Here is a 12,354-nt window from a genome sequence, read left to right on the forward strand (position 1 = left end):
ACATTTGGAACAGCTTTTTTTTTATCTACACTGTCAGAGCTGGTATGTGGTCTGGTTCCAGGTTTAGTGTACACCAGTGGTTCCCAAAGTGGGGTCCGGGGACCCCCAGGGGTCCTTGAGGTAGTTCCAGGGGGTCCCCAGCTAAATGATAGTTTGGAACCAAATTGACCGTTATGGGTCTGTAACTCTTGAGTGTACAAAATGTACTGTCCATTTTGTACAATCTCAGAGTTAAATTAACATTGATTTTACAATGAAAATTGGGGGTCCCAGAGATAGAAATGCCATTAAATGGGGGGTCTGTAGACTGATGCATGTCAAACTGTAGGAATCGTTAAGCAATGGTAACCGTCAAGAAGGAATCGTTGTGGAACCGGAATTGTTGAAATCTTAAAAAAGGATCCCAACCAAGCCCCCAGAAAGGCTGGCCAACGTTGGAGCCGCGAGACATAGTGGTCAGAGCTGGAACTGCAGGCTGGGCCAGTGCATTTTGTGTGCATATTTGGTTGGCATTTGCAAACCAATATTTGGTTGGCAAATGCAGAAGTAGATAGATAGAAGTAGTTCTTCCGGGTGCTTCAAAACGCCACTGAGCCACTTCCATTGAAGGGAATAGCAGGGGGCGGACCGTCGCTCTTTGTCCGCACTCCATCCTTTATAACTATGGTCCCAACCCTAGTCTTAAATTGGTGTCAACATAGCAAGAGATCATTAACTTTAGTAAATTGTAAATTGATTAGAATTTCCTACTTGTGTAAAAAGAAAATAATAATAATCTGACCAGTTATGTAGATTATGTCGCCTCGTGTGTGTGTGTGTGTGTGTGTGTGTGTGTGTGAGTGAGAGAGATACATCCCAGCCTCTTCATTATTATATTAGAGTTCATACACACATTCAACCCATAAAATATTGCTGGCTCGACCACTCATAATTCACTCCGTAGGCCTATTTAAAGGTGGTGTTGACAAAGTCGTCTTTTCAATATTTGAGATGTAGAATATGGCGTATCTGTGGTGTGGTATAAGTGATTTAATGAAAGATATGCAAGTTCCAAGGGGTTCAAAGGAAGAAAGTCTAACATCGCCCATGTCAGTCGCTATTATCTAATTCCATTACTGACTTTGATAGTCTTAAGTGAGCCACTTTATTTAACGCCTACACTTTAACCACTTAAATCCTCTAATCTTAGTAAATGGACCTGCGTGGCAAGCAACTGTACTTGGTCCAAGACGTGAGCTTGTAGATCTGCTTTTGGTTGAACGTTACTCCATGAATAGGGAGGCTGTACTGGGGTTACAATATTTCTGATGTGTTGACGTGGACGAATTGAAGCGATCGACCTGAACCTAAATAGTGTGAAAGCATTATAATGTGAAATGTTGACAATTACTGTTTTTAAAGACTTGACACTGGCATGAATGTAAATTTGGTGGCGAACCCAGTTAGCAGCAGTGTCAGAGTAGACCATCATGTAATATTGAGCAACTTTTACACAAACTTGAAATAGAATTAGAATGTGATGATCACAAACAGCATGAAACTCTGAAGGAGGCAAAAGGAAAACATGTCTGTTACTGTATGCATTCAATTAAGGTACAGTCAGTTAGTGATTTTTTTCTGAAAGAAAAGAAAAGTGTTATAGTGGGATGATGATTCTGATAGTAATCGTTATCCGTTTGTTCAGTAAAAGGGGGTCTCCCTTTTGGATTTTCTGTTTAAAGATCTGGAGAGATCTTCTGAACTAACACTAAAGCATGTTCAGTAACATGCTACATTTAACATTATGAAACAGGATTGCATCCTGGATACAATCTCTTGAATTGAAATATCAATCTATTCTCCTTTACTCATTTTGAATTGGCCGAGCAGTCGCCACTCCAAAACAACAACAACCTGGAATAGTAAACCAGGGGTCTTCCAGCATGTTTTCAGGCCAAGGACCTCTTTGTTGAGAGCATAAGTAGGGACCCCCCACTACATTCATGTTAAATGCTTTCAGACATTTAACCACTTAAACCCTCAATGTTTTGTAAACTGCTCTTGACGTTGTTCCCTGCACACCAAACCTCTTAGCCAAAAAATTGCATTGCATGGGTACGTGTTGTGAGCTTGTAGATCTGCTATTGTCAGGTAATGTTCCCCCCCAGAATAAGGATGAGAGGGGTTCAAGTGGTTAAAGGAAAAGCATAATAATAAAAGTCCCAATCACACAAAGATTTGGCAGCCCCACTACAGTAACACGGAGGAAGTGAGGACCCCCTGTTGAAGACCCTCAGTAGTAGTCAGTATAAGCATTTTAGTTCTAATGTGATGGGTACTTTTGGAATGGAAAGTATGGTGCCTTTGTTTAAAATGGTTTGATGTGATTGTACAGTGACACTTGAACACTTTGTATGCAGTCTTTTTTTATGCTGTAAAATATTACCTGTTGATGGCATCGATATTTTATATTATATTGGGGAGGAATATGTTGGAAGAATGCATTTGTGTAAAAGTGGTTATTGCTGTGAACATTCTTGTTGATCAGTTGGTGTGATGATATTCCAGTGTTTACCAATGCAAACGGTGACCAATGTGGTAACCATTGGTGATTACAATTCTGTGCAGCTGCGCTCTATTAATAAAAGACCATTGTAGTTCTTGACAGATATTTTAATGTTCTGAAGTCACTGCAGTAAACAATGTCATTATAGTTTGATTGAATCACATTATTGTAGATGGATTATTATTTGCAATCGAAGCAAAGGTCATGTTGGGTTTTATAACTTGTTCTCTCAGGTGATTTCTTAAATGGTCCAGAATGTTCTCAATGAGTATTGACATAAAATATGTGAAGCAATGTATTTCTTGCGTCATGTTTTTGAGTAAAAAAATTATACATTTGTACTGTGTAAATATAACAGAAAATACTGGCTCTGTCTGCAGGAATCTATAGCAGTCTAAAAGAGGATATGGCCATGATCTGTATGTCTGTGTCATGATATCGCCTTTTTGAAATATTATCCCTTATAATTAATGTTATAAGGGAAGCTGTTGCTGTTTTTGTGAGCATGAAAGTAGGCCTACACTGCTCAGGGAAACTCAAACAATTGAAGTGTGAAGTGTGCCCTTAAATTATTTGAGCACTATGTACATTTACACAGTATGCACGTTTGTGTGTGCAGTCTTAATATACAAAGTGTCATGAATTTTATCATCACCTTCAGAAGGCTCAACAACACCTTTATCTGTTTGCAGCATTGTATGTAAGCACACCTTGACCATAGCCCCTTTCGGAACCATCGGCTACCTTTTCTCCAAAATTCAGAAAAGGTAACCGAGGGTCCCGAAAAGGGGCTAACCTTGACCATAAACAGCACTGTGATTACTAAAAAATCTAAGGTTTCTTTCAAATCCAAAGCTGCACTCGTAAAGAGTCAGTTAGGTAGGTTAACAGGATATAGAAAGCAGCTATATTATAGATACTTGCTGCTGCTGCGGCGGCGTGCGTGTGTGTGCGTGCGCCAATCAGCTGAGCACATTCCGTGCTCAAACGGACAGACATCACAAATGTAGGCTAATTTATGGCTCAAAATCAACAATAAGTGGCAGAACTGGATTTATCGTCTGCCTTTATTGATAGTATAATCTTGACCTTTTTGTTTTAATGTGCCTTGCATGTGTTTTGCTTTCCCCCAATCTGGGTTTGATTGATTGATTCATTGAAAATGTCATTTCACAGTATGCAGAATGGGTACATTTCAAACGAAAGCACAAGTCAAACTCAATACTACTGTGTGGACGACGGCCTACACTTGTTTACAACAGCCCTCTTTTCTTGACGTTCGAAACTCGAGAGACTGACTAGCTTTCCCCTTCCCCAAACACTTATCCACTGACTACAGGGCACAGCCGCACCCCCTTGTTAGCACAATTGCCAGGTGTCATTTGATTGGGTGTTTTTGTGCACTCATGCTGAGAGTCCTGGCTGGTGCAGTGCAGGTATAGCCTACAAAACTATCTTTTATTATGGCTCAGCGTTCTAGTAAACGTGAGTTTTTGAAGCTTAGCTATATGCCTTCTTTGTAACTGTACTTTAGCCTACTTGTGAGAGAAAGTATAGGCTTTGTTTACGCCTTTTTTCTTTTTCGTTAGAGTGATAGAGATTTCAAGCACTGCACAGTGCACACGCAACTATTCCGAGGTAGCCCCATATGTTCCCTCTCCATACGCTCATTCTGTAGCTCCGAGATGAGGTCACACAATTCAATTCAATTCAATTCAATTCAAAGGGCTTTATTGGCATGAGAAAACATACGTTTACATTGCCAAAGCAAAGTCACACACTGGGACCCTCCCACCGCGTTTCAGAAACGGCGCAAGTTTCCGCTATGTAAGTTTCTTACCCTGACGCCACGATTAATCCAAACGTGAAGGGGACGTGAAGGGTTTACACTAATTCAACCATAACAACGCCCAAGAAAATCCAACTAGAGATTTGAACCGAGCCTTTACGTCCCGTATTTTGTCAGTCGCTTCCATGTTTATCAAGGAAGTTGAAAAGCTTTAGCGCCTCCCCGGCGCCTCCCCTGGTCGAAATTTCCAACTGACTTCAGTTCACTCGACATGCACGCGCACACGCACACTTCCTTGATAAACAAGGAAGCGACTGACAAAATACGGGACGTAAAGGCTCGGTTCAAATCTCTAGTTGGATTTTCTTGGGCGTTGTTATGGTTGAATTAGTGTAAACCCTTCACGTCCCCTTCACGTATGGATTAATCGTGGCGTCAGGGTAAGAAACTTACATAGCGGAAACTTGCGCCGTTTAATCTCGGAGCTACTAATTCCGAGGAAGCATTTGGAAAGCATTGCCTCTCGCATTTGGAAGTTGCGAGAGGCAATTCTGTCCGACAGCGCGAGACTATAAGCACAGACACAAGTGGTTTCCTCTACTGATTTATTTGAAGGCTTTATTTGTCTTTCTCCAAATCCACCCTGAAAAGTGAAACTTGTTGGCTGCATCCTGCAAGCTAAAAGGAATTTATTCAGTCTTCAGGTCCTTATAACCCGAATATAACTTACTTTAGACAGTCTCCATGTGTGACCATGTGAAACGGAGCTTCTGTCTGCTTCTGCACATTGACTGCTAAATGCAAAAGTCCTCCGAGGAGTCCCTTGCTTCAGACCAACGAGATACAGAACAATGAGAACATGACTTTGACCTTTCAAAATTAAAAGCGTTACTATCGCTTTACAAAAAGACACGAAATAATGTTTTAACATAACTGACTTAACTATGAACTTCTTAATTCTGAACTCATTTGGACTTAGTTAAAAATAATAATAAATGATAGACAATTATGAAACTTAAGTGTTAGATCTTCTGGGCTTTTGGGATTCATCTGTTCTCAACCACTTAAAGAGGACTATAGGCCTACCACTTATTTTCAACATTATGAACTATATGTCATCATTACCCTGTAAATAAAAGTCCTCCTTTTCTGTTTAGTTTAGCCTAGAACTAGAGGTCTAGAACTTGGTCATGTGATCAGTGACATCACGTCAGTGTAATCTTTTATCTGCAGAGTACACCAATGTGATGTCAATCATGTCACTGATTACATGACCCCAAGTTCTAGTCCTCCAGGTATATTAATGACAATGTTCAATTTGAAAATATATACTTTGTCATGTAACAAGCAAAAATAGCAGATCTACAAGCTCTTTTTTTTGCCTATATAAATGTGCATGTGTGAAGTTGTTGATTGCGTGTGCACAGGCTGGCGGGACTGCTGGGAGCATCATCCACCATGTCATCACCACCTTCAATTGGGGAAAGGCTGCTTTTATTACTCTATGAGGAAAACAATCCCACAGAGGTTCCAAGAGAAGGTGCGTACAATATATTTTTCAAAACTTGAAACAATTCTGGTATAGTGCAGCCCTCTGCTCAGCTAGAAAAAGCCCCCCCCCCCCCGAGCAGCACCTTCCAAAAGTGGCCGCTATATGCATCCAACTATTCGTCATTTCTCATATTGCTTAATGTAAAAAGTCAGCGCCTATTTATTTATGTCTCTTGGTGCGGTTCACACGTGTATGTATGTGTGTGTGTGTTTGTTAACTTTGTTAACTCAGTCAGAACAAAGTGCAGCTGTAAAGTGTTTCTACGTTTTTTTTTTTAGCGTTGATATTCTTTATTTTTACACGTTCATACTCAGAGATGTCAGACCGCTGCCTCGACGGACAAGAGACGCCTTCGTCCTCTGTCTCCCCAACACTTCCCATCCCCAAGAAGAAGGCCCGTCCACCAAAGCCTCCTTCCTCCACTGTCTCGTCGGCACCACCCAAGAAGAAGGCCCGTCCACCAAAGCCTCCTTCCTCCACTGTCTCGTCGGCACCACCCAAGAAGAAGGCCCGTACACCAAAGCCTCCTTCCTCCACTGTCTCGTCGGCACAACCCAAGAAGAAGGCCCGTACACCAAAGCCTCCTTCCTCCACTGTCTCGTCGGCACCACCCAAGAAGAAGGCCCGTACACCAAAGCCTCCTTCCTCCACTGTCTCGTCGGCACCACCCAAGAAGAAGGCCCGTACACCAAAGCCTCCTTCCTCCACTGTCTCGTCGGCACCACCCAAGAAGAAGGCCCGTCCACCAAAGCCTCCTTCCTCCACTGTCTCGTCGGCACCACCCAAGAAGAAGGCCCGTCCACCAAAGCCTCCTTCCTCCAATGTCTCCTCTGCACCACCCAAGAAGAAGGCCCGTCCACCAAAGCCTCCTTCCTCCACTGTCTCGTCGGCACCACCCAAGAAGAAGGCCCGTACACCAAAGCCTCCTTCCTCCACTGTCTCGTCGGCACCACCCAAGAAGCAGGCCCGTACACCAAAGCCTCCTTCCTCCAATGTCTCCTCTGCACCACCCAAGAAGAAGGGCCGTCCACCAAAGCCTCCTTCCTCCACTGTCTCGTCGGCACCACCCAAGAAGAAGGCCCGTACACCAAAGCCGCCTTTGTCCCCCGTCTTGTCGAGGCTTTCATCCTCCCCGGCCCCCACCATTTGCACCATCTACAGGAGGAAAAGGGAAATGAAGAAGGACATGGAGGTCCTTCGGCAGGTCGACCCGTACAACCCCGGTGGCCATATGAGTCCTGGTGACCCCTGCATTAAGTGCAACCTTGCCAGGACGGCGGAGCAGGGCCATGCCTACTATAAGGGCCGCTTCTTCTGCACCAACAGAGACGGCCCACGCGGTTGGACGCGGCAGCGGTGGCTGGAGGAACAGGAGGCACCGGGGGACGATGGTGCCGCGATACCCAAGACCACGGCCTGGAGGATGGAAAGGAAGACGAAGAAGGGCAAGAGCAGTGGTGGAAGAACAAACAGATACATGTGCTGGCTGTGCGGCCAGCCGAAACACAGGGACTTTGGACACAGCCAATACGGCTCGGGTCACTTTTGTGCGATGTACTCGTACAAGTCAGTGGAGCGGTGGCTGGCTGAAAACAGACAAAAAAAGGAAATTATTCAGGGCGAGAAAATTAATAGCCTTTTTTCCTCCCCTCTTGTTTGGACTCCTTAGTATTAATAACAATACTGCAATGTAGAAATGCTGTTAAGTAAACGTCTGTTAATCAAGATTTACTTTAGCAAAAGTTAAAAAAAAACCACACACACTACTACTCATGCAGAATGTCAGGTTTCACAAGTTATCTTATCTCAAATTGTTTATAAAAATATTTTGAAAATAGCTAAAGTTTAAATATGGCTGAAGTGGTATATGTTTTGTATTAAGTAACATTTTTCAAACATTGTGGTAGAGTAAAAGTTGTCTCTGAGATGTAGTGCATTATAAGAAAAAAAATATATATATTTTTTTGTAGCTTTTCTATGAAACCATGTCACACACCAGAAATAGCTATCTATAAGCTCACAACACACAAGTTACTGTTTCTACACAATAAAGGAGGTGGTGACCCCAGAGACGAAAAAAATAAAATACCATTACATTTTGGATGATTTGATTTGATGAAATTTTACACCTGAATTTCTCTGAAAGGGAGGAGGAGTGCGTTGTTGGCTGGACATTGACCTGGGTCACAGAGTACGCTGTGTACCCACATGGCATGCCACGTATGCACCGTACCCACCGTATGCATGCCAGTCAGGACAGCAGCCAAGCTCTGAGGCAGGGAATTGGGGAGGGGTGTGTTTGGGACAATGTTTGCTATTTTTATTTTAGGTATGGCAAGTTTGGCAACACTGCTTCAGAGTCAGTAGATGGCGGATGGTAGGTAGGTTTCAGCAGGGCCAGGGATTCTCCCCAGCCTCCGTTGTTATTGGGGGATACATAGAGTGGGTGATGATGGCTGATTTTTTTTAAATCTTTCTGCTGTTGCTGCTACAATGCCTGAATTTCACCACACCTGGATCAATAAAGCTTATTTAAAGGGAGGCCACTTTTGTAGAGGTTTGGGTTGTGTAGTTACCAAGTTGCCATGATGTAAATCCAAATGTGGACAAGAAATCAAAAAGAATTGCTCCAGTCATTGGAAATTGATAATTCAAAATATGCTCGAGTCCTCATTGACTTACATTGTACGCTGAAACAGCTCTCAAATGCCCTCTTTTAGTACGTAAACAAACACAATGTTGATTCAGACAATATAGACTAGAGCATCACCAAAACTCATACTGTTTTAGCCCCTCCTATGTCCAGCTTTTAGTGTGTGTGCAAACACAAACTTTGTCCTACACAAACATTAAATGCCATTGACAATGAATGGACAATTTTGAGTGTTCGTGTAAATACAAACATTGCGTAACACAAACATTGAAGACAAAAGTGAATGATGATAATAGTGCCCCTCACTTCACACAGGTGTGGTTTTATTATAAAAATGTAAACTTCTTGTTGATTTTGTCATTTTTATTATTTTATCCGTGGATCTGGATCCAGATCTTCAAATAGTGAAATCAACAGGAAGTACTTTTTTAAAATAAAAATCACACCCGTGTGAAGTAAGAGGTGCAACTCCGTGTGGGGGTCCCCGCCCCGTCCCAGGAACTTCCCGCAGGAACAGGAACTTCCCGCAGGAACGGGAAATGACAGTTAGCGTTTGGGGGTCCCCGGAACATCCAGGCGCCCAGGGGGCTGGGCCTGTTCCGGCGAGCCGCCCTGTGTCCGAAACGGTTTGGAAATGACAATGACAGAGTTACCATGTGGGGTCCCCAGGGGGGTCCCTCTACTGTACTGTACTGATACACCTGAAATCATATACAGTTAATATGTACAGTATGTGTGGGTTAGGCTGCGCAACAGTGACACTTGGTTTTGAAAACCAACCAAATGCAATTTCCGTGCTCAAGACACAGGTAGCCAGCAAGCCAGCCAGCCACACACAAAGCTACTTAAGGAAGTGGTTGCACCACTTAAAAATGAATAAAAAGTTTTGGTGATGCTCTATATTGTCTCAATCAACTTTGTGTTTGTTTACGTACTAAAAAGAGTGACATTGAGAGTTGTTTCAGCGTACAATGTAAGTCAATGAGGATACTTTGAATTATTACTGGAGCACTTGTAAACAAGTTCATTAACCCGGTTGATGCCAAATTTTGCACACACACTCCCTGGATGCCAACGATGAACCTCTGCCCCAAACTTTCCAGAACGGCCTGTTATAGCGCCACCAGGAGGCCGCTTTGTGCAAAACAAGTTTTTGCACAGTACACCTACAGATTTTGTCCAAACATCACGCAAATTGGTACACAGTCTCTCTAGAGCCATTCAACGAAACCGGTCTTTCAGATTTCTCACACTCCTTCCTGATTGGTTAAGATTGGCTTCCAAAGTTCACAGGAGTGCTCAGTTTCAAACAAAATGCTGCAAATCATGAACACATCGCGTGATTTCCGTGAAATTGTGCACCCACATTCCCACTAGGCCGAGGACGAAATGCCACATGAACAATTTCAACTCAGACTCAAGGTGGCGCTATAACTGGCCGAAAAGTGTTTTTACCTCTAACTGCACGGATCTGTGGGTAACTTTGTATGCCAACTCCCTAGAGGCCAAGGAAAAACCTTTGCCTGGAATTTTTTCACATCTGCTCTTTATAGCGCCACCAGGAGGCCGACATATGTAAAACACATTTTCTATTATTACTCCTTCAGATTTTATCCAAATTTCACGCAAATCGGTATACACTATCTCCATAGTCATGTGATCAACACGGAGCGGCACCATTTCCCATCTTCCATCCTGATTGGCTAAGATTGGCTTCCAAAGCTCACACGATTCGTCCATTTCGAAAAAAGGCCACAAATCACAAACACAGTGTGCAATTTCCGTTAAATTATACACGCACATTTTCACTAGGCCGAGGACGACATGCCACAATTTTTCCCTCAAAATCAGCCTCACGGTGGCGCTATAACAGGCCAATTCCTGTTTTTAGCTATAACTGCATCGATCTGTATACAACTTATGTATGCACACATGGAAAAACATTGTACCTGCATCCCTCCAACACGAACCTCCGGCCCAAATCTTCCTCAACAGCCTGTTATAGCGCCACCATGAGGCCACAACCTGACCTGCCCTGGTGGAGACCTGTGCCGATTGGCACTTTGTCTAGTTCTGCTCTGCAATCAGCTAATCTTCCCGGGGTCTACAAGGCCTGTAGGCCTATACAGTAGGGCCTATGTAGATTTTTGATTTGTTTATATTATACTGTTTGACTGATGATAGCTTCTTGGTTTACCTATATATTTATATGTCTTTAAATGTTTTGATGAATTGAAAACGGTAGGCCCCATTGTGTGTAATCATAGACTGTAAAAAATATGGACAAAGCGTTCGCCGGGTCTAACATGAACGTAAAATGAAGCCTGTAATAATATGGTAATTCCTGATGTAAGTCGCCATCTTTCTAGATCCGTTTGGTACCAGCTGGCCATTGGCTGGCTCCGTTTTGGACCAGCTGGCCATTGGCTGCCCAGACAACGAGGCGGGACTTCCCCCCTTCTTCTCCGTTGGTTTTTATTTTGACTCGAGTGGGAGGGGAATCCCGATCATAGACTGTAACGGTAGCCACGCCCCTCAGAACATACGCGATGTTTTTTTTTCTTTATGGTCATTTTTTTAATTAATGGGACCATAATTTTCCAAAAAGAATATTATGACATTAGAAATGAGACTTTAAACTAGTGACTGGAAGAAGAAAGTATTCATGACCATGTTTATTAAGGTAATACAGTCTAGGTGAAGTTGGGCCAAAATACATGGGCCTCTATGGAGCTATGGGGCTTTTTGGGTCCAGTCCAGCGCTACAACAGGCCATTATATGAACTACCGATTTCAAATGAGGCTTCACGAAATATCTGGCTGACTGCCCCCCTGTGTGTAATGCTTTCATGGTGTCGTCCACTCACAGTTAACAGTTTTTGTATTGAGTAGTGCTTGAAATGTACTGTAATTCTGCAAACTGTTAATAAATACATCAATCAATCAATCAATCAAAACATCTTATTTGCTTACTGTAAATCGCTCTTGATTAAGAGCATCTATACTGTAACTATACCCAAATTGTAAATTGTAAACTGTCTTTCACCATTATTAGCATAATGGCTTCATGGGGTCAAAGTCAACAGCTTCTGTTATGGTTTGTCTTTCACCAGCGTTAATGGCTCTTGTGACCCCCCCTCTCTCGCCTCAAAACACAGTCGACCCAGGCGTAAATCCGGCGGTATTCCGATATTCCTAAACGTAACCTCAGTAAACTACAGTATGCCTAACCGGTTAAACCTAACCTTTTTCCTAATAAAACTATGACTAACCCCAAACGTATTCCTAACCTTATCACTAAAACAAACCGCCCCGCCCCGACGTGAGGTCGGCGCACGGTTACTGTATGTGTGCTTCCCCAGACAGACCCCTCGGTAATGTCTTTGCCCTCCTCCTTCCTCACACCTGTTGTCCAATCAGTTTTCATCACCATGCGGTTCCCTGGTTACCTCAGCCCCACTCAAACCTTCCTTGGTTGGATTACTTTCATAATGCATACCCAGAAGTGCTTTGCCAAGTGAACATTGTTTATAATGTGATCTCTTCATCATCAGATCAAAGATGCATCTGAGCCAATTCTATAGCCCCTTTTTACACAGCCTGTTCGCAGCTGGATGTGAAACAAAATAAAAGGGTTCGTCTAAAATAATTGGTATAACTATAATTTGAAAGGGAATGTTATTTATAAAGGGCAGCATCATGGCCTATTTCAGGTGCTGGGGTTGGGGTTGGGGGTAGCCCATTGGTCTAAGACTTCCTTAAAGAGAGAATGGGGTTTCCTCCTTGGCCATTAGGGAATGCAATGTATACCTTCT

Source organism: Protomyctophum parallelum (assembly GCF_964188405.1).
Source record: "Protomyctophum parallelum genome assembly, chromosome: 4".
Lineage (NCBI taxonomy): Eukaryota > Metazoa > Chordata > Actinopteri > Myctophiformes > Myctophidae > Protomyctophum > Protomyctophum parallelum.